Source organism: Lolium perenne, chromosome 6 (genome assembly GCF_019359855.2).
Source record: "Lolium perenne isolate Kyuss_39 chromosome 6, Kyuss_2.0, whole genome shotgun sequence".
NCBI classification, from domain to species: Eukaryota; Viridiplantae; Streptophyta; class Magnoliopsida; order Poales; family Poaceae; genus Lolium; species Lolium perenne.
In genome coordinates, this window is record NC_067249.2 from 8,191,542 (window position 1) to 8,214,336 (window position 22,795).

Below are 22,795 nucleotides of genomic sequence, written 5' to 3' on the forward strand. Positions count from 1 at the left end.
GCCCGGGGACACGTCGTGGACGAAGGCACGCGTCGGTGTTGCCAAAGACCGGGCATGCGTAGAGAAGGACTCGACGACGATTGCGGCGCCATCCAGCATGGGGTAGAAGGTGCCGAGGCCAACATCCGCGGTGGTCGGAGTAGATGAAGAGGTGGACGGCGGATGGAGCGGCGGCGCACGAGGAGGAGTGGTGCGGCGGGCGGGGTGAAGCGCGGCTGCGGGGTAGGGCAGCGGCGCGGTAGCGGCGGCGTGGGCGGCGGCCGGCGGCGGCGGGAGGCTGGGCCGCGGCAGTGGACGACGACCCGTGGCGGTGGCTAGGGTTAGGGCGCGGCAACGATGCTCGAAGTAGGCGAAGAACCCGACAACTTGACGAAGACCATGCGCGGACGGTGGGTTCACTGCGCCTAGGGAGGCGGCGCAGCGCATACCACGAAGACGTCAACGCGCGGGCGGCATAGTGGACCGCGTGCCGCGGCGCTACGGCTCGAAGGAGCGACGCAGCGGCGACGCGCATGTCGGGAAGGCGACGGCGGGAAGACCTCGTGGCGGCGGCGTGGGACAGCGCGCCGCGCGCTACGGCTCGTAGGGCGATGCAGCGGCAACACGCATGTCGGGGCAGCCGCGGGAACGGCCTCGGGCGGCGGCGTGGACAAATAAGCGCGCGGCGCGACGGCCCGTAGGGGCGACGCAGCGGCGTGCGCTGGTCGATGCACCGGCGGTGAGAACCACGGAGGCGGCGGCGCTCGCGGCCCGACGGGGCGACGCAGCGGCAGCCCGATGCTCGATCGGTAGAGGGGCGCGCTGAACTATGACCCTCTTCATGGGACATGCGAAGGCGCGCGCGGTCGACGGCCAGGTCGGTCGTGCGGCGTAGATGAGGCGGATCGCGGCGGCGAGCGGGTGATCAAGCCGATCGCGCGCGAGGTTGAGGACGCCGCTCGGTGGATGCGGGGTGGCGACGGAGTCCGAGATGAGGCCGACGAGGACGGACGGCAGAGCGGTCGTACATGCGCGGCGTAGATCGACGGGCGCGCCGACGTGCGCAGGGCGGCTATGATTGGCCGCCGCATGGCGCGAGGCCGCCGGGATGGGGCGTTGCAGGTGTCCCGTTCGGAGCAGGGCGGTGACGACCGGCGTAGGGCGACGGGCGAGGCGATGTGCGGACGGCGATTGGCCCTAACGGGCCGCCATGGTGCGCGTGGCCACCGTGTCGGAGTAAAGGCCGGTCGGGCGCGCCGAGGTCGAAGTAGAGGCGCGCGGGGGTCGATGGCGGCGATGGGCGACGCAACCCGATCTGTAGATCGGAAAACCAAAAAGTAAACGCCGATCAAAGCGACCGGCGGGAGAGAGAAAAACCCAGATCAAGTGATCGGAAAAGATCGCCTAGGCAGCCGATCAAGCCCCGGACTCCAGCGAGACGAACCCCTAGGTACGGGCGGCGCGGCCCCCGGTGGCGATCATGGAGATCGGCCGTCCCGGGGGCGGCGCGGTGCGGAAGCGGTCGGCGGCTAGGGTTTTGATCGAGTTTAGGCTGATACCTGATACGTCCAAAACGTATCTACTTTCCCGAACACTTTTGCTATTGTTTTGCCTCTAATTTGTGTATTTTGGATGCAACTAACACGGACTAACGCTGTTTTCAGCAGAACTGTTCTGGTGTCTCGTTTTTGTGCAGAAATCCAACTTTCGGGAAAATCCTCGGAATTTATGCAGAAGGCCCTATTTTCCCGAAAGCGACGGAGCTGAAGGACGTGTCAGGTGGTGGCCCGTGGGCCCCACACCATGGGGGGGGGCGGCCCTGGGGGGCCGCGCGGCCATGTGGTGTGGCCCCCTCGGCCGGCCTCCGACGCCCTCCTTCGGACTATTTATCGGCCTCGACCTAAAAACGCACGGGGAGAAGTCGAAGTCGCCAGAAACCCTCCAGAACGCCGCCACATCGCGAAACTACGTCGCGGGAGCCAGAAGTCTCCGTTCTGGCACTCCGTCGGGACGGGGAATTGGAGGAGATCATCGCCGCCATCACCGCCAACGCCTCTACATCAACCAGCCATGTTTCCCCCATCCATGTGTGAGTAATTCCCCCGCTGTAGGCCGAAGGGGATGGTAGGGATTGGATGAGATTGGTCATGTAATAGCATAAGATTGTTAGGGCATAGTGCCTAGTGTCCGTAATTGGTACTTTGATGATATTGTTGCAACTTGTTATGCTAATGCTTGTCACTAGGGCCCCGAGTGCCATGATCTCAGATCTGAACATGTTATTGTTTCATCAAGATATTCATTGTTTATGGTCTTACCTATAAGTTGTATACACATGTCGCTGTCCGGAACCGATGGCCCCGAAGTGACAGAAATAGGGACAACCGGAGGGAATGGTAGCGATGTGAGGATCACATGTGTTCACGGAGTGTTAATGCTTTGCTCCGGTACTCTATTAAAAGGAGTACCTTAATATCCAGTAGTTTCCCTTGAGGCCCGGCTGCCACCGGCTGGTAGGACAAAAGATGTTGTGCAAGTTTCTCATTGCGAGCACGCACGACTATATATGGAACACATGCCTATTGATTGCTTTGTACTTGGACACCGTTTTATTATTATCTGCAAATGCCCTGCTATGATTGTTACATGAGTTTCTCTCATCCATGCAACGCCCGTTCATCCCTCCCCGTGCCTACAGTATTTTAATCCTGCTGTTTACTAAAATCACTACTGCTGTCTTTGTTACTCTGCTGCTGTTATTTCACTACTGCTACTGCTATAAAACTGTTACTCGATAAACCCTTGCGAGCAAGTCTGTTTCCAGGTGCAGCTGAATTGACAACTCCACTGTTAAGGCTTTCAAGTGTTCTTTGTCTCCCCTTGTGTCGAATCAATAAATTGGGTTTTACTTCCCTCGAAGACTGTTGCGATCCCCTATACTTGTGGGTCATCAAGACTATTTTCTGGCGCCGTTGCCGGGGAGCATAGCTTTATTTGGAAGTTCACTTTGATTGATATTGTTCGCTGCAAATTCTCCATCATGGGTAAACCTCGTGATACTAAGGTCGCCATATTACCATCCACTACAAGAAAAGGTACAATTCTGAATACCTCCGCTACACTTGATTCACCATCTGTGATTGATAAACTTGTTTCACCGCCACATGCTTCACATGCGGGTACTTCTGCTGAATCTGAAAACTCTCATAATATTGATAATATTTCTGTTGTGCTTGATGATAGTGGTTCATTGGGATCTTTTCTAGATGCTACAATTGCTAGGTCTAGACAAATTGAAAATACTGAAACTCCTAATGCTACTACACCTGTTAATTCACCTGAACTTGATTATTTTAGTGATGATCCTGATGAAGATTATGTGGAGCTTAATGATGATTTTATTGAAACATGCAATGCTACTACTGATGCAAGAAAAATTAAAAAGTTGCTTGCAGAACATGCTGTTAGATATAAACTGTCTCCTGATCCTAAGTTTGCCACATCTCCTATAAACATTAAGGATAAAGATTATGATTTTTCTCTTGATCTATCTCATATAGCTATTGTTGAGAAAACACCCGTTTGTGGTACTGAAAAAGAAAGTGCTGTTGAACACATGATTGAGTTATCTACTCTAAGTAGCTTGTTTTCTGATGATGTCAAGATGCGTACTTACTTTGTTGCTAAAATCTTTCCATTCTCATTAAAGGATGACGCTAAAACTTGGTATAATAGTTTGCCGCCTAATTCTATTAAAAGTCCAAAAGAATTGCTTGATATTTTCTTCCGTAAATACTTTCCTGCTAGTGCTCAACATATTGCTTTGCAGAGAATTTATAATTTTAACCAGGAGGATGGAGAGAAATTGCCTGAGGCTTGGGCGAGATTTTGCTCTCTTATTAGAGCTCGGCCTGATCATGATTTGGAAAAGCATGATTTACTTGATATATTTTATAGTGGACTAACCATTGAGTCTAGGGCATACCTGGATAGTTGTGCTGGTTATGTTTTCAGGAAAAGAACTCCAGACGACGCTGAAGAATTATTGGCTAAAATAGGCCGGAATCATGATGATTGGACTACGCCTGAACCAACTCCAACGCCAATATTGAAGAAGAGGGGTATGATTAAATTAAATGATGAAGATATGAGAGAAGCCAAGAAGTCTCTCAAGGAGAAAGGTATTAAATCTGAAGATGTGAAGAATCTTCCTTCCATAGAAGATATATGTGAGATAATTCCCCCTTCATCCATGATTGAGGTAAACTCTCTTCAACGCTTTACTAGGGAAGATATTCCGTATTCGAAACCTCCTGCACAATGCTTAGATGAGTTTGATAATTATATTGTTAAGCAAGAAAATTTTAATATGAGAGTAGAGAATCATTTAATGGAAAATTCTCGAGCTATTAGTGAATTGCATGATATTGTGGAGAGAACCTCAAATGATGTTAAGATGCTTGTTAAACATTTTCATATGGTTCAAACTCAAATTGATCAACTCACTAAAGTGCAAAATGACTTGTTGGGGAATAATTCTAAAGAAAAACATGCTTATGAAGTAACAACTAGAGGTGGTGTTTCTACCCAGGATCCTCTATATCCTGAAGGGCATCCCAAAAGAATTGAACAAGATTCTCAACGCATTGAACCTAGTGCTCCTTCTAAGAAGAAAAAGAAGAAGAAACATAAAAATGTTATAGAATCCTCTGAACCTGCTAATGATCCTAATAGTATTTCTATTTCTGATGCTGAAACTGAAAGTGGTAATGAACATGATAAAGATAATAATAGGAATGATACTCCTGATAAAGAAGAGGTAGAAGAAGAACCTGAAAAGCATGCTAAAAATAAAAAGTTCACTAAAGAAGATTTTATTGCTGAGAAACATGGTAATGAAAGAGAACCTTGGGTTCAAAAGCAAATGCCTTTTCCTGCTAACAAACTTAAATCAAAGGAAGAAGAACACTATAATAAATTTTGTGATTGGATGAAACCTTTATTCTTGCAAATCCCTTTGGCTGATGCTATTAAATTGCCTCCTTATTCAAAGTATATGAAAGATATTGTTACTAACAAAAGGAAAATCCCCAATGAGGAAATTTCCACTATGCTTGCTAATTACTCTTTCAATGGCAAAGTTCCAAAGAAGTTGGGCGACCCAGGTATACCTACTATTCCTTGTTCTATTAAGAATAATTATGTTAAAACTGCTCTATGTGACTTGGGAGCCGGTGTTAGTGTTATGCCTTTTTCTCTTTATAAGAGACTTTACTTAGATAAGTTGATACCTACTGATATATCTTTGCAAATGGCTGATAAATCTACTGCTATTCCTGTTGGTATATGTGAGGATGTTCCTGTTCAAGTTACTACTAACTGCTTGATATTAACTGATTTTGTTGTGTTGGAAATGCCTGAAGATGATAATATGTCTATTATTCTTGGGAGACCTTTTCTTAACACCGCAGGGGCTGTTATTGATTGCAATAAAGGAAAGGTTACTTTCAATGTTGATGATAGGGAGCATACCGTTTATTTTCCCAAGAGGATTGATAAAGTATGTGGAGTCAATACTATTTTTAATGTGAGAACTATCAAAGTGGGAACTATTGATTGTCCTATATATGAGCCTAAGGAAGAATATCAAACTCTCGTGATTGGATCCATATCGATACAATTCAAGGTAACATGATTGATTTGAAGTTTATTTCTTCTTATGCTATGTAAAATTTATTTGGTGGCAAGACTTGATCAACCTTGTTAACAAATACCTTTTATATGCATAGAGGAGGTAAACAACATCTCTTTCTTCCTCCACTTGCTCTAGTTGCTGTCGCATTTTTAATTTGCAAAGTTCCTTAGTTAATTGGAGATTTCAAAAAATTTCCTGGCCAGTAATAATAAACTTAATACGCAGAAATGTGCATTTTTCAAAGTTTTCAAAAATTCACAAAAATTATACCGTTGGTCCTATTTTTCGACGAGGCACCTGGGAGCACCAGAGGATGACCTGTGGGGCACCACAGGGTGCCACACCACAGGCCGGCGCGGCCAAGGAGGGGGGCGCGCCACCCTGTGGTGTGGGCCCCTCCTTGCCCCACTATCTCATCTCTTTCTCCCAGAATCTTCTCTCTCCCAAAAAAACTCGCACCAGGTTCCTCTCACTCGCATTTTTGCTCAAGAACTCCAGATTTCTCGATCTCTTTGCTCAGCCCAGATTTCTGTCTGAAATTTGGCACATTTGCTCTTCGGTATGTGACTCCTCCGCCTATCCAAGTAGAATTTTGTTTGGATGAGTATATCTTGAATATTTTGCTGCTGTAGGTAACATGTTTAGTGAGCTTGCATGCTTGTTCTAAGTGGTAGAAACTAGCTTTGATGCATGATTAGTACTCTAGCAAGTTCCTATGGTAGTTTCCCTCAATTATATGTCACCAAATCAAATTTTATATCACTTGTTGAAAATTTCAGAGAAGAGATGAAGAAGTTCAACTTTGGAGAGTTGTTCAAGAAAGGAACAACCAGCACCGGGAGACCTTCTAGGGCCGCCACCCGGCTTAGGCGATCATACAACGAGGATATCATCGCGCCTAGCTTCGCGCCCGAAGAGGACAATGGGGCTCCTAATGCTTCGTCTTTTCCATGCTATGATTTTCTGAGGAATGCAGGGATATTGGAGGATTTCTTCACCCTTGTCAACAGGGCGGGCTTAGCCACCTATGTGGGAGATGAAAGGGAGCAATACTACATGCTCACCAAAATCTTCGTCGAGAGCTTCAAGTTCCACAACAAGCAATATGAGCCGACAGTTGCATTCAAGATCTATGGTAATCCTGTTACTATGGAATTGGAAGATTTTTGTCGTGCATTGGATATTGCCCCTGTAGGTACAGCAAGTAGGATTGATGACAACCCCCGGGACTTGTTGGAGCTCTATCGAGGGATTACCGATGATGATTGTCGCACCATTCAGCGTGGCAAGATAAGGAACATTCAACTCCCCGCCATTAAGTATTTTGCATATTACATTGCTACTAGCATTCTTGGTAGGGAGAACACTAGCAATATTTCTAGTTACCATCTTGCTTTCTTGAATATTGCACTTACTGGTCGGACATCTTATCACCTTGGTTCTCTTATTGCTCGCCGCCTGTCTAATAGAGGGCCTATTTTTGGAGGAACTATTGCATTGCGCGTTTTAACATATCTAAGGCTTCCTCTTGATCCTAATGATGTGCCATTGGCCCCTAGGAGACTCGATATTGCTGCTATGAAGAGTCATCATTTTGTTACCACTGATTCTACTTTAGATAATATGGTCTATAGAATGTTGTTTGCTGACGGGGATGAGAAGGAAATCCCTCTTCCCCAACCAGGTTTGTTCAGTATTGACAGGCAATCATGGTCGTGCACTAAGGAGGAGGTGGATGAACATATGAAGATACAAGACTTCCACCAGCAGCATGACTCCGAGGACGCCGAGGCCTCCCACGACTACACCGTCACGTATCCGGGTGCTTCTTCTAGCACATGCCCGGAATACGATCCATCTTCGTCATACTACGGAGATACTACCTCATGGTCTCGATGGGATTGAACTCCACTTAGGCCAAAAGCCTAAGCTTGGGGGGAGGCATACCAGCATCACTCATTCTTTGCATATTATGGTTGCTGGATACTTGCACATACTTGTTTAGTCTCTTTGAGTGGTTTTCTAATGAGAGGGAGATGATATTTGGGGAAGTGCTGCCTGAAAACAGATTCTGGACTGTTACTAGAAAAATTCGTGCGCACAGCCAGAACGTTATTTTGAGCTGCCAATTTTTGTGCAGGTTCCCCAGGTTGTTATCTAACTTTCATTAGTTGAACACTTTTCGATCTGAGCAACGTAAGATTTTTGTAAAAATCAATTTCTGTACTGCTATTAGGTTTTGACAGATTTCTGCCATCTCGCTTTTCTGTGTTTCTTTTAGTTTGCTATTTCTTGTTCTTGCTTTGTTTCTTTCTTAAAACACAAAAAGACCAAAAATATTTCTGTTGTTTCTCTTCACCATTTGTTTGCTTTGGTTTCTTGCATTTGTTTCGCTTTATTTGCTATTGCTAGTTTGCTATAAGAAAACCCAAAAAGATTTTGCTTTGTTTGTTTGTTTCCTCTTGTTCTTGTTCTCAAATTCGAAAACACCAAAAATATTTGCTGTTCTTCTTTGATTTTGTAAAGTTCTTTATGAGTTCAATGGTCTTCGGTGGCTGGAGCGTTGTTTTCATTTCATATTATTCAAGTTGCACAAGTGAAAAGGCAATAATGACGATCTACGACAATCTGATTGTGGTGAGAGGCTGGTATGAACTCTATTTGTTTTCATTTTTGTACATATACTCATCCATGTGAGCATGCTTAGTTGGTTCATGTGAGGTATATGTTATTTGAGAAAGTCTAGTAGTTTATGATCTCTCATGTTTAGCTCCAATTTATTAATATGAGTAGCATGTCATGGATGTTTGCTTGCATTGTTTTATTCATAAGTAAGTATGGCATTGTGGTATCCTCCTCTGAATAATTCATTTATATCGACTTGGCACATGCTCACGCATGCATATGACTGAACAAAAAGTCAATTAAGCCTCGATGATCTATATTGTTTCAGAGTTCTTGTATCACTTTTATGCCTCGGTTAATTTATTTTGCCGCAAGCATGATTATGACAGTTACTGCTCTCTTGATTTGTCGCTCCCTAGTCTATTGCTAGCCTTCACTTGTACTGAGCGGGAACGCTGCTCGTGCTTCCAAACACATGAAAACCAAGTTATTCCAGAGTGTCCACCATAAATACCTACGCATGGCATTTCAAACCATTCCAAGTAAATTCTCATGCGCTACCTTTAAAACCTTCAAAATGCTTCTCAATTTGTGTTTATGTTTCACTTTAAAACCTTCAAAATGCTTCTCAATTTGTGTTTATGTTTCATAGCTCATGAGGAAGTATGTGGTGTTTAGCTTTCAACCTTGTCATTTGCTTCTGACAGACTCTCATATGGACTAGTGGCACATCCGCTTATCCAATAATTTTGCAAAAAGAGCTGGCAATGGGATTCCCAGTCCCGAATTAATTAACTTAAATAGACACTCCTCCATGGTTTGTGATTGTTGGACGGCACCCGAAGGATTCGGTTAGCCATGGATTGTGTAAGCAAAGGTTGGGGGGGAGTGTCATCATCATAATAAAACTAAAATAAAAAGGCACTCCTTCATGGTATGAGATTGTTGGCAGGCACCCGAGGATTCGGTTAGCCATGGTTTGTGTAAGAAAGGTTGGAAGGAGTGCCAAATAAATATGCAATAATTCATGGGAGCCGCTCTTGAGAGTCCGGTTGGCGAGGTAGTTGGTGTACCCATTACCATTCGTTGACAACAACAAACACTTCTCAAAATAATTTTGCTCCTGATTTCAAAAATGAAAAGCTCTAGCGCATGTTAATCTCTGCTTCCCTCTGCGAAGGGTCAATCTTTTACTTCTATGTTGTGTCTCCATTATTTCTTTGAGCACTATCTTGAGAGCACAACTGTCATTCTTAGTATAATATGCTTGTCTCAAAATATGATTGATTGTGGTATAACTTTGATGCTTTTATCTTTGACAATCACTACTTCTAGTCTTTCTATGAACTCCAGAGGTGCCCGGGCATTTATGTTTTGCCAATCAAATACAGGCAAGCGAGATACCACTTTATCATACTCTCTTATGAACATTGCAATCCTGCTTATATACATGATTCATGATGCTTATTATTAATTGTTGGTACCTCTTCATGATTAACATAGCTGTTATATGATCTTATTTGCATGTATCTCACTATGAATTACTTAAGTATTAGCCATAGCATGAGAATATATACATCATATGAGCAAATGTGTTCGTGAAAATTCTTTTATCGCTCAGTTGTTAACTGAATTGCTTGAGGACAAGCAATAAGCTAAGCTTGGGGGGAGTTGATACGTCCAAAACGTATCTACTTTCCCGAACACTTTTGCTATTGTTTTGCCTCTAATTTGTGTATTTTGGATGCAACTAACACGGACTAACGCTGTTTTCAGCAGAACTGTTCTGGTGTCTCGTTTTTGTGCAGAAATCCAACTTTCGGGAAAATCCTCGGAATTTATGCAGAAGGCCCTATTTTCCCAGAAAACTGACGGAGCCAGAAGGACAGGTCAGGTGGAGGCCCGAGGGCCCCACACCATAGGGCGGCGCGGCCCAGGGGGGCCCGCGCGGCCATGTGGTGTGGCCCCCTCGGCCGGCCTCCGACGCCCTCCTTCGGACTATTTATCGGCCTCGACCTAAAAACGCACGGGGAGAAGTCGAAGTCGCCAGAAACCCTCCAGAACGCCGCCACATCGCGAAACTCCGTTGCGGGAGCCAGAAGTCTCCGTTCTGGCACTCCGCCGGGACGGGGAATTGGAGGAGATCATCGCCGCCATCACCGCCAACGCCTCTACATCAACCATCCATGTTTCCCCCATCCATGTGTGAGTAATTCCCCCGCTGTAGGCCGAAGGGGATGGTAGGGATTGGATGAGATTGGTCATGTAATAGCATAAGATTGTTAGGGCATAGTGCCTAGTGTCCGTAATTGGTACTTTGATGATATTGTTGCAACTTGTTATGCTAATGCTTGTCACTAGGGCCCGAGTGCCATGATCTCAGATCTGAACATGTTATTGTTTCATCAAGATATTCATTGTTTATGGTCTTACCTATAAGTTGTATACACATGTCGCTGTCCGGAACCGATGGCCCCGAAGTGACAGAAATCGGGACAACCGGAGGGAATGGTAGCGATGTGAGGATCACATGTGTTCACGGAGTGTTAATGCTTTGCTCCGGTACTCTATTAAAAGGAGTATCTTAATATCCAGTAGTTTCCCTTGAGGCCCGGCTGCCACCGGCTGGTAGGACAAAAGATGTTGTGCAAGTTTCTCATTGCGAGCACGCACGACTATATATGGAACACATGCCTATTGATTGCTTTGTACTTGGACACCGTTTTATTATTATCTGCAAATGCCCTGCTATGATTGTTACATGAGTTTCTCTCATCCATGCAACGCCGTTCATCCGTCCCCGTGCCTACAGTATTTTAATCCTGCTGTTTACTAAAATCACTACTGCTGTCTTTGTTACTCTGCTGCTGTTATTTCACTACTGCTACTGCTATAAAACTGTTACTACTGATAAACCCTTGCGAGCAAGTCTGTTTCCAGGTGCAGCTGAATTGACAACTCCGCTGTTAAGGCTTTCAAGTGTTCTTTGTCTCCCCTTGTGTCGAATCAATAAATTGGGTTTTACTTCCCTCGAAGACTGTTGCGATCTCCTATACTTGTGGGTCATCAATACCATGTAGAAGGATAGAGAGAAGATTGGTGGAATCATTGTTGTATTGCTTGGGCCTCATGGGCAATATATATGAGTACAATGATCTACTTGGAGTACAAGGCAAGGTAGAATAGAATCCTACACTATCTATTGTTTCCTAAATAATCACGATACTCAACAGTATGGATCCGACGACTGACGACCCGGGAACGCTCAGCGTTTCCCAATTAATAAGCGTGCCAATGAGCTAGGCAAACAGCCGGCCAGGTTGTTGGTGGTTCCACAGAACGTGGAGAGCGTATGTATAGTCGTATGATACGGGTACGGGAGCAACGCACATGTCATATAGCGCCCGCCGGGTTGTTGGTCAATGGGTTAAGCCCATGCTTACAGGAAGCGATTAGGCGCTCCCTGCAATGGTCCAGTCTGTGGGTGCCGAATTATTTTCTCCGAGAGAGAGAGTGTTTTCGGAAATTTTGTTAGCGGTGATATTTGACATGTAAATAATGTGAAGTGTGAAGAAATGTAACATCACATGACCTTAATAGTAAAATATTGCAGATAACAAGTTATTAGATATATTTGTAACATGTGTATGGTGGAACGTGGAAGTAAGAAGCTATTTGATGATTGACTAGATAGAACGTGGATCTCATCTTAGTGACAAAAACAAAAACACTGTAGATTTCCGTGCCAAATTACAGTTTGCAAGCTTATCCTTGATAACACATTTTGCGAAGACACGACGTGTTAAAACACATGGTGAACTGAAATGAAAGGTATCTCCAATCAGATCGAACTAGAGCGTGGAGCCAATATCAACCACGAAACGGTAGCGGACGTCGTTTAGGGCGAGCCTTGCTAGTGCCTCGTTGATCTTGTCAGCTGAGACAAGCTCGATGTCGCAGGTGATGTTGTGTTCCCCGCACAGGTCCATCATTTCCTGCGTCTCCTTCATGCCTCCCGTCAGGCTCCCGCTCACCGTCCTCTTCCCGAAGATAAGCGGTAGTGACGGGAGTTCGACGGGCTTGTTAGGGGCACCGACGAGCACCAGCTTGCCGTTCACCTTGAGCAGCTCCAAGAGGGGTCCTAGCGAGAGTGTTGCGCTGACACCGTGTCGATGATATAGTCAAGGCTCCTCGCCATAGCCTAATTAATTGATTGATTAGTTTAGTGCATAAGTTGACTTGCGATTCAATCGACCCCTAACATAATTAGTGCGTATATGTACCTGCATCTGTTTCTGGTCGGTGCTGAGGACGAAGTGGTCCGCCTTGAGGCTCTCCCTGGCCTCGCGCTCTTTCGCCGGCGACGTGCTGACTATGGTGACGTGGAGCCCGAAGGCCTTGGCAAACTTGACGGTATATGGTGTTGCCCCAGGCGTTGTTGATGTAGTTGAGGTCCGTGTGGCACATCCCGCAGTATTGTACCTTGATCGTCACGTCGTCCACGCCCTTCTCCCTCCGCTTGAAGGAAAAGAGCACAACCTTGCCGGACTCCTCCATGGCCGCCCACCCGCTCACGGCCTGTGTGTGGCTCGGTGTCACCTCCATCACAAAAAAATCTTTCGCAGACGGTGCTTTGTCTGTCTTTCTATTGCGTCTTTGGTTCTGGTTTGTGAGTTGTGATTATATCAGCACCTAAGCAACGGCCTACTTATACAGATTGATGCGGCTGGGGTCAGTCATCTGGGGCGGTTTGGTAGGTCGCAACACCTCTAGATCTAGCTAGTGTATATAGGTGTATTGTATAAGTACAGAAAATCATAGATCTATATATTTGTGATTTTTGTACTTGTACACCTGACCTGTATTATAGACGGTGTGTACCCTATGTAAATATAGACATGCACATCCAAACCAGTCAAGGTACCGACAGCCACCATGCCGTCGGCACAACCCTGTCCCGATGGACCGCCGTCGACAGCTCGGCGTCAGCACTATGTTCTCGGCACAGACTCAGTTGCTGTTGGCATAGACTGGCCGTCGGCATAGAAATAACGATCGTTTGGCAATTCTGGCTCGAATTATTTTAAAAAAAATCAAAAAAAAATATTATTTTTTCCATTTTTTAGTCTCTCACATGAACCATTTTAACTCTAACTACACTTAATATTAGGTCAAATTCCACTCGTGATCATCCAGGGCTCCAGGTTAGTTAACAATGACTTTCTGACAAACCCTTAATCAATGGTGAAGTATGATTCTATTTGATCAAGAAGATCATTATTAAGCGTCCCGATTATAAAGAAGGGAGATGGTCATGGTCATGTGGAGAATCAAATCAGCCATGGCTACATCTGTACTAACTTCGAATATTCAATGAGATCTTCAAGTGTTCCAAATATTATAAAGGAGATGGGCACGAATATTAAAAATCATCAAGTGTTCCATGTGAGTGAATAGTGACATACTGACAAAAACTTAATCAATGGTTAAGTCTCTTGATTATATTTAATTAAATAGATCACGATTTGTCCCGAGTAGTAAGAAGGGAGATTGTCATGTCGATCTTCAAATAAGCCCTTGCTACATGTGAGCGAAAGGTAACTTTCTGGCAAGCCCTTTATCAACTATAAGTCTAAAAATTATGTATAATTAATGAGATAATAAGGTGTCCCAAGCATTTAGAAAGAAGATGGGCATGTTGAGCATCAAATCACCCATGCCTACATTTCAGTACCGGATGAACTTCTGAAAAACTGTTAACGAATGGTAAAATCTATTATATCCACATAATTAACAAGATTGTCAACTTTTCCCAGTATTAACATATGAGTTGGGCACATGGAGAACAAATCAGCCAATGATGCATGTGAGTGAATGTTGTCTTCTCAAGTATATTGATTCTATATAATTAACAAGATCATGAAGTTTCCCAAGTATTAATAAGGGAGATATTCATGCGGAGAATCAAATCAGCCATGTTACTTGGGAACGAATGGTGATTTTGTGAAAAAACTTAATCAATGTCCAAGTCTACAAATTCTTCATAATTAGAGAGATCTTCAATTGTCCCGAATATTGAGAAGGGAGGTGGGCATGATGAGAATCAAAACATCCTTGGCTACATGTTAGTGTAAGGTGGCTTTCTGACAAACCCTTAGTAATTGGCAAAGTCTACCGACTCTACATAATTAATGAGATTTTCATACGCCTCACGTATTAACAAGGGAGATGGGCACTTGGAGTGTAGATCATCCAGGTCTCCATGTTAATGAACGATTACTTTCTGAAAAACCCTTAATCAATGGTCAAGTCTCTTGATTCTATTTGATCAAGAAGATCATCAATTAATTAAGTTCCCCGATTATAAAGAAGGGAGATGGTTATGGTCATGGGGAGAATCAAATCAGCAATGGCTACATGTGAGTAAAATCCACTACGGAAAAACTGTCTTTGCCGTGCAACCTTATATGCACGGCAAAGGCTTTGCCGTGCGATGTCGCACGGCAAAGACCTCACGGTAAAGCCATTGACGGCAAAGGCTTCTTTGCCGTGCGCCTTGCCAATGTTGCACGGAAAAGGCAAAGGTCGCTTCTTTGCCGTGCGACGCCGCACGGCAAAGGTCGCTTCTTTACCGTGTGTTAAATATGTTTTATCTTAAAAAAGATCCAAATGGTCGGTCTAGGATTCGAACCTAAGACACAGAGTAGGGAAAGCGTGCAACCTTGCCACTGAGCTATGTGTTCGTTTGTTGATAACTATACCACGCCATACCTTTTGAGCTGAGAAGAAATCCAGTTTTTACATCTTTGCCGTGCGCTTACACTAGGCAAAGGCTTCCTTTGCCGTGTGTTTATTAAAAACACTAGGTAAAGACTTGCTTTGACGTGCGTTTGTTAAAAAACACTTGGCAAAGGCGTGCACGGTGATGCCTTTCGTGCTTTGCCGTGTGCCAACGCCTTTGCCGTGTAGCCTATCTTTGCCATGCGCTATGTTGGTCCTTTGCCGTGCAACTTTCTTTGCCGTGCGCTCTCTTCCGTCGTTGCCGTGAATCAAATCTTTGTCGTGCGCTCGTATCTGTGTTTGCAGATACGTCTCCGACGTATCGATAATTTCTTATGTTCCATGCCACATTATTGATGTTATCTACATGTTTTATGCACACTTTATGTCATATTCGTGCATTTTCTGGAGCTAACCTATTAACAAGATGCCGAAGTGTCAGTTCCTGTTTTCTGCTGTTTTTGATTTCAGAAATCCTAGTAACGAAATATTCTCGGAATCGGACGAAATCAACGCCCAGGTTCCTATTTTCACCGGAAGCATCCAAAACACACGAGAAGGATCAGAGGGGGGCACTGGGCCCCCAGACCATAGGCCGGTGCGGCCCAGGCCCTGGCCGCGCCGCCATATGGTGTGGCCACCCCTTTAGCCCTCCTGCGCCGCCTCTTCGCCTATTTAAAGCCTCCGTCGCGAAAACCCTGAGGCGTTCGACGAAACCCACAGAAACCTTCCAGAGCCGCCGCCATCGCGAAGCCAAGATCTGGGGGACAGGAGTCTCTGTTCCGGCACGCCGCCGGAACGGGGAAGTGCCCCCGGAAGGCTTCTCCATCGACACCGCTGCCATCTTCACCGCCATCTTCATCACCGCTGCTGCTCCCATGAGGACGGAGTAGTTCTCCATCGAGGCTCGGGGCTGTACCGGTAGCTATGTGGTTCATCTCTCTCATATGTGCTTCAATACAATAATCTCATGAGCTGCCTTACATGATTGAGATTCATATGATGATGCTTGTAATCTAGATGTCGTTATGCTAGTCAAGTGAATTTTACTTATGTGATCTCCGGAGACTCCTTGTCCCACGTGTGTAAAGGTGACAGTGTGTGCACCGTGTGGGTCTCTTAGGCTATATTTCACAGAATACTTATTCACTGTTATGAATGGCATAGTGAGGTGCTTATTTATATCTCTTTATGATTGCAATGTATTTTGTATCACAATTTATCTATGTGCTACTCTAGCAATGTTATTAAAGTAGTTTTATTCCTCCTACACGGTGTAATGGTGACAGTGTGTGCATCCGTGTTAGTACTTGGTTTATGCTATGATTATGATCTCTTGTAGATTATGAAGTTAACTATTGCTATGATAGTATTGATGTGTACTATTCCTCCTACATAAGCACGAAGGTGACAGTGTGCATGCTATGTTAGTACTTGGTTAGTCGAATTGATCTTTCATGCACTCTAAGGTTACTTACATATGAACATTGAATTGTGGAGCTTGTTAACTCCGGCATTGAGGGTTCGTGTAATCCTACGCAATGTGTTCATCATCCAACAAGAGTGTAGAGTATGCATTTATCTATTCTGTTATGTGATCAATGTTGAGAGTGTCCACTAGTGAAAGTCTAATCCCTAGGCCTTGTTCCTAAATACTGCTGCGTTACTACTGCTTGTTTACTGTTTCACTGTGTTACTATCGTCAATACTACCACCATCAACTACACGCCAGCAAGCTATTTTCTGGCACCGTTGCTACTGCTCATACTTATTCATACCACCTGTATTTCACTATCTCTTCGCCGAACTAGTGCACCTATTAGGTGTGTTGGGGACACAAGAGACTTCTTGCTTTGTGGTTGCAGGGTTGCATGAGAGGGATATCTTTGACCTCTTCCTCCCTGAGTTCGATAAACCTTGGGTGATCCACTTAAGGGAAAACTTGCTGCTGTTCTACAAACCTCTGCTCTTGGAGGCCCAACACTGTCTACAGGAAAAGGAGGGGGAAGTAGACATCATTTGCCGTGGCCAAAATCTTTGCCATGCGTTTTTCTACGTGCGCACGGCAAAGAAATCTTTGCCGTGCGGAAACACACGGCAAAGATGTAGTGCACGGCAACGGCAGTTTTTCCCGTAGTGATCTGACTTTCTCGTAAACAAGTAATCAATGTCCAAATATACTAACTTCGCATACTTAATGATATCTTCAAGTGTCCCGAATATTATCAAGGTGGATGGGCATGGTGATTAAAAATTATAGAGTGTTCCATGTGAGTGAACACTGACCTTGTGACAAACCTTAATCAATGCTTAAGTCTATTGATTATATTTAATTAACAAGATCATGATTTCCCCAAGTAGTTGGAAGGGAGATTGTCATGTTGATCATCAAATAAGCCCTTGCTACACATGAGAAATGGTTAAATTTCTGACAAAGCCCTTTATAAACATATAAGTGTACAAATTATGTATAATTTATGAGTTCATAAGGTGTCCCGAGTATTTAGAAAGAAGATGGCCATGTTGAGTATCAAATTACCCATGGCCACATTTCAATGTCAGATGAACTTATGAGAAACTGTTAACGAATGGTAAAATCTACTATTTCCACATAATTAACGAGATTGTCAACTTTCTGAGTATTAACATAAGAGTTGGGCACATGGAGTACAAATCAGCCAGGGACGCATGTGAGAGAATGTTGTCTTTATGAAAAACCCTTAATCGCTCCTCACATATATTGATTCTATTTAATTAACAAGATCATGAAGTTTCCCAAGTATTAATAAGGGATATATTCATGCGGAGAATCAAATCAGCCATGTAACATGGGAGTGAAAGGTGATTCTTCATAATTAGCGAGATCTTCAACTGTCCCCAATATTGAGAAGGGGGATGGGAATGATGAGAATCAAACCATCCATGGATACATGTTAGTGTAAGGTGGATTTCTGACAAACCCTTAGTAATTGGCCAAGTCTAGCGACTCTACAAAATTAACGAGATTTTCATACGCCTCAAGTATTACCAAGGGAGATGGGCACATGGAGTACAGATCATAGAGGGCTCCATGTTAGTGAATGGTGACATTTTGACAAACCCTTCTTGAATGGTCAACTTTCTTGATTTCTATTTGATCAAGAAGATCATTAATTAAGTGTCCCGATTATAAAGAAGGGAGATGGTCATGGTCATGAGGAGAATCAAATCAGCCATGGCTACATGTGAGCAGAATCTAACTTTCTCATAAACTCGTAATCAACATCCAAATATACCAACTTCGTATATTTAACGAGATCTTCAAGTGTCCCGAATATTATCAAGGGATATGGGCATGGTGATTAAAAATCATCGAGTGTTCCATGTGAGTGAATAGTGACCTACTGAACTAACCTTAATAAATGCTTAAGTCTCTTGATTATATTTAATTAACAATATCATGATAAGGGAGATTGTCACGTCGATCATCAAATAAGCCCTTGCTACACGTGAGCGAAAGGTTACTTTCTGACAAGCCCTTTATAAACATATAAGTCTACCAATTATGTATAATTAATGAGATCATAATGTTTCCCGAGTATTAAGAAAGAAGATTGGCATGTTGAGCATCAAATCACCCATGGCTACATTTTGGCAGATGAATTTCTAAGAAACTGTTAACGATTGGTAAAACATACTATTTCTACATAATTAACGAGATTGTCAAGTTTACGGAACCTGGGAGTTAGGAACATGAAGCAAAAATCTTCCATGGATGCATGGGAGTGAATGGTGACTTTCTAACAAACCTTTAATCAATCCTCTAGTATCTTGATTCTGTTTAATTAACAAGATCATGGAGTTTCCCGAGTATTAATAAGAGAGATACTCATGGGGAGAATCAAATTAGCCATGGTTACATGCGAGAAAAAGGTGACTTCTGGACAAAACCTTAATCAATGTCCAAGTTTACCGATTCTTCATAATTAGTGAGATCTTCAAGTGTCCCGAGCATTGAGAAGGGAGATGGGCATATGCGTAATAAACCATACATGGCTACATGTTAGTGTAAGTTGACTTTATGACAAAACCTTAATAATGGCTAAGTATATATATACAGATTCCGCATAATTATCGAGATTTTTATACAACTAGAATATTAACAAGGGATATGGGCACTTGGAGTATAGATCATCAAGGGCTCCATGTTAGTGATCATTGATTTTCCGACAAACCCTTAATCAATGGTCAAGTCTCCCTATTATATTTAGTAAAAATATTTTTAATTAAGTGTTCGAATTATAAAGAAGGGAGATGGTCATTGTCATGGGTAGAATCAAATCAGCCTTGGCTACGTGTGAGGGAAAGGCGACTTTCTGAGAAACTCTTAATCAACATCCAAATATACTAACTTTTAATAATTAACAAGATCTTCAGGTGTCAAGAATGAGGGGGACAGGTTTGCCCAACTACACAGATGGACTTGGTCCACGCTTTGGAAAGGGCACTGGTCTACGGGAGTGGTTGTGGACCGATGTCGGCACCCCCTATAACACCGCGCTGTCCACCGTGAACCTTTCGGAAAGGAGAAACTGCCTCGCCTCTTTACAGAGGGGTGTGTCAGGCTCTTCCTTATCTTCTAGCACGGAGGGTGTGATAGCCTCCCGCCATAACGTGTGTCACGGCTTTCGTCATCATACTTGTCTTCATGAAACTAGGAAAATGCCTATCTCCTGGAGGTACATCCTGTAGGGGGGGGGGGGGGGGGGGGTCCTGCGCGACATCTCCTAGAGGCAGGTGCAGATCCTCGCAAAGGATCCTCTTGAGGGCTTTAGCCTTTCTGGAAACACCAAGCGTCAACTTACTCGCGAGGGGCTTCACCTCATGAAGCCATGGAACTTCGTGGAGGGAGAAATCCCTCGTGGCTTCTAGATGGGCCGCCGCACGAGCCTAGCAGCAGGTGGACCATGGCACCGCAGGTGCCACTACAACAAGATAGCCCGCTCGTATGGCCGCCCGTATCGGGTGCCACCGCCTCGGCCAAGTCAACCCTAGTAACTTCCGTGAAGGGACGCCTATATAATCCGAAGCCTAGACGCCACAAGTCGCAGTCGTTGTCGCCAACACCACATCACATTTGTGGGGATCCATTGCCGAGCTGGCACCATCACCATCTCCACATACATTTTTATCCACCTCCATAGTTATAGTCCATCTACTTGTAATCTCGATCACCACGATTGGAGATATTGTAAGACTATTTGATATTTATATTGAATCCATCTTTGCAATGTTTATGATCTTTGATCTCGTTATGAGTGAGTAGTCCTCATGGCTGCAGGCTTGGGAGAAGTTTCACAGCGTGTATGTGCATCTTTCAACATGAGAATATTATGTTGAGTTCGAATAGGATTTTGTCCTTGTTTATCATCTCTTGCCTTGATCTAAAGTCTTGCCAGGTAGCCAAGATTTGAGGATCGATCATGGTATTGAGGGGGTATGAGTGGTGCTTCAACCTCTAGATTGAAATCCAATGACAGAAGGGTTAGTAGAATGGACCTGAGATCCAGTTGGTGGGGTCACGGTAACGTTACTGTGTGTAATATTGTGGTCTGTTTAATTACTTAATTACTGCTTGACACCCTAATCTGCAGAGGTGTGGTAGTGGATCAAAAGTCTACAGTCGTAGTAGCTCGCAATAGCAGTAGAGAATTAGGACGTGACACCCGCAATATTTATCCTTATTTGAACATGATTCATGTTGCGCTTACTATTATCTTTATCCCATATGTATGCACAACTGCAGGTGAATTCTAGGCTCTGGCATATCTCCGTCCATCAACACACAACAAAAATAATAAAAAGTTAAGCTGGAAAGGTCCGATAAGAAATACAACACATCTCTTAAGGTCTTGAAAAATAAAATCTTACACCAAACAAATTCTTACCAAGGTTCGACTAAACCTAGGTCTTCTAGGGAAAAGGCTACTATACTTCATTCGTAATCCGGATCGAAAGTATTAACCCTTTTTTTGATGCCGTTGCCGAGAAAGCAATTATCGCTACCCTGGTGAGGTTACTAGAGACCTTGCTAGTTAGTTTTATTTATGTTTTAGTTTATTTATTGTTTTCAGTTTACTATTTGTTGTTAATTGAAAACCCAAAAATATTAGTTAGTCTTTTATCGTACTAGTCTTGTTATTTGTTTTTGTTTAAAATTAAAAATCCAAATATGGCACAAAGGAAGCTTGGGAAATATGCTACCCCTAATGATGATTATATTCGTGCACCTATTACTCAGCCCGCTGTCAGAACGGAGAATTATGAAATCAATCCCAACTATTTGAGCCTTGTTCACCAGAACCAATTTGGAGGCTCATCTTTTGAGGATGCAGGTTTGTGCTTAAATACCTTCACCGAGATTTGTGACATGATGCACATTAAAGATGTTAATCCTGATGTTGTCAGGTTACGCTTATTCCCTTTCTCTCTTAGAGGAAAGGCAAAACACTAGTTGCTTTCATTGCCCTAGGGTACTATTATTTCATGGATTGTTTCATGTCTAATTTTTCCCTCCTGCAAAAACTATGCAACCTCAGTTTAACATTACATGCTTTAGACAAGAAGGTCGTGAGCCACTAGCGCTCGCGTGGGAAAGTATGAAGGAGCTCGTAAAAAACTGTCCCAACCATGGAATGGAAGAGTGGTTAATACTCCATTTTTTATAATGCTCTTAATCCTATGTCTAAGTCAATGCTTGACACTACAGCTGGAGGCACCTTCATGAGCAAAGAAGTTGAAGAAGGAACAAAGCTTGATGACATGCAAAACAACCATTCCTAATGGTACGTGGAAAGATCCTCAAGAAAGGTGAACTCCGTCCATGAAACTGAGAAGGAAGAACTTGTTACTAATTAAGGTGAATGAGCTTCTAGGTATAAGCAAAGGTAATAATACCCAAGTTACTGCCATCACTGACACTACTACTGAGTAGGTAGACTTCATTGCTGGTAATCCTTATATGCATGCATGAAAGAGCCAAAACTATGGCTCAAACTTGCAAAAGAATTATCCTAACCCTGCAGGTGCTCCAAACAATAATAATGCTAATAACAATGGAACTAGTGGTAGTAATCTCCCTATGATAGAGAATTCATTAAAATATTTTATACAAGCTCAAACCGAGCAAAATAAAATTCTCATTAAAATCAGGGAGAACCATGATACTCTTATTGGTAAATTATCTAACCAAGCTGTGAGTTTGAAGTGATATGCATGATCTCCAAGAGAGAACAAGAACCATGGAGGCACAACTGGGTAAGATAGCTGAGAGTCAAACTCTCATACTTGCAACATTCGTTGGAAAGCCCGAGCCTAACCCGGTGGAAGACCTCAAGATGATGAGAGTTGAAGGTAATGAAGATCCATAAGAACTTGACTATAACAATGCCCCTTCACCGGACTACACCATGGACCTTGTCAAGATAATAACTTTGAAGAATCCAACCTTTGAGGGAAGTAGTGAAGCCATGTACCAACAATTTATCAACCAAGTTGCTATGAAGGTACGTGAGCTTGAGAATGAATATAAGAAGTTATCTGAGAAACTCCCTGCTAAGCAAGAAGATATATTTGAACCTACTATTAGAATTAATATAGGAGTCAATGAAATTGTTGCACTTTGTGATTTAGGTGCTAGTGTTTCTACAATTCCTAAAAGTTTATTTGGTAGGCTAA

General features: G+C 43.7%; 1 pseudogene; it reads right to left on the reverse strand.

The window, feature by feature from the left end:
- Window positions 1–12,045: 12,045 nt before the first annotated feature.
- Window positions 12,046–12,904, reverse strand: LOC127310892 (probable cinnamyl alcohol dehydrogenase 6; annotated as a pseudogene).
- Window positions 12,905–22,795: the final 9,891 nt, after the last annotated feature.